The sequence below is a fragment of the Corapipo altera genome, unplaced genomic scaffold, assembly GCF_003945725.1.
Source record: "Corapipo altera isolate COAL_440 unplaced genomic scaffold, ASM394572v1 47198, whole genome shotgun sequence".
Taxonomy (NCBI): domain Eukaryota; kingdom Metazoa; phylum Chordata; class Aves; order Passeriformes; family Pipridae; genus Corapipo; species Corapipo altera.
The window spans coordinates 1-1,010 of record NW_020893844.1 but is presented as its reverse complement, the minus strand read 5'-3'; the positions used below and the strand labels follow the sequence as shown (position 1 = coordinate 1,010).

The following is a 1,010-nucleotide window of genomic DNA, read 5'->3' as shown; positions in this document are numbered from 1 at the left end:
TGGGCGTGGCAATACCGGGGTGTCTCGGGCCGCTGCCGCCATGTTGGACGGGTAATGATGGTGGCGGCCATGTTGGGTGTGGCATTGGGCCGTGTCCGCCATGTTGAGTGTGACGGAGCACCACGTGCGTGCCGTCGCACCACCAGTGACGTCATCACCGAGCGCCAGGGCTCCCCGGCAGCGTGAGGGGCCCGCAGCGATGACCCGCTCCCGTGAGTCCGGGGGGTCCCTGGGGGGGTCCCGGGGGATTTAGGGTACCCCCTCAACTCACCCCCTTCCTCCCCGCAGGGCGACAGGTGGAGGCGGCGCGGAAAAAGCGCGTCCAGGTGAGCCCCGAGCCGGGACCGCGAGGGCCCGGGACCCCCCAAGCCCGGGTTTGGGGGTGCAGCCCCCGGGGGTGCCCCCCCCCGGTGTGACCCCCCCCCCGTGTGACCCCCCCGTGTGACCCCCAGGGCCGACGGGCCGCGGGAGTGAAGGGGCTGAAGAAGGACCCGGGGGTGCCGCAGCTCGGCCGCTTCGCCGCGCCCGGGCAGAGCCAGAGCGAGACCCGGCAGGGCAGGGTGAGAACCGGGGGGGCTCGGGGTGACCCCCCAGGGCTGGGCCTGCTGCGGGGGGGCTTTGGGGCTGTCGGTCCCCCAGGGCCGACCTCGGGGGGAGGGTTGGGTTACCCCCCATTCCGACTCGGGGTGGGAAATTTTGGGGTTCCCTCTCCAGGTCTGACCCTGGGGGTGGTTCAGGGTTGTCCCCCAAGGTCTGACCCTGGAGGGAGGGATTTTGGGGTGTGCGACCCCCTGGGTCTGATCTGGAGGGGGATTTTGGGGTGTGTGACCCCCCGGGTCTGACCCGGGGGGGATTTTGGGGTGTCTGATGCCCCAGGCCTGACTCCTGAGAAGGAATTTTGGGGTTCCCCCTCTTCTCACCCCTGCGGGGGAGATTTTGGGGTTCCCCCGGATCTGGCAGTGGGAGGGGGTATTTTGGGGTGTCCCCTCCCCGTTCTGACCCCGGGGGGG

At 70.6% G+C, this 1,010-nt stretch overlaps 1 long non-coding RNA gene across 1 annotated transcript; it reads left to right on the top strand.

Annotated features, from left to right (window-relative positions):
* Positions 1-121: 121 nt before the first annotated feature.
* On the top strand, positions 122-576 carry LOC113942755. The gene is made up of 3 exons (XR_003526042.1): positions 122-212; positions 289-326; positions 453-576. It is a non-coding gene; the product is annotated as an uncharacterized LOC113942755 (long non-coding RNA).
* The last annotated feature ends 434 nt before the right edge of the window (positions 577-1,010 follow it).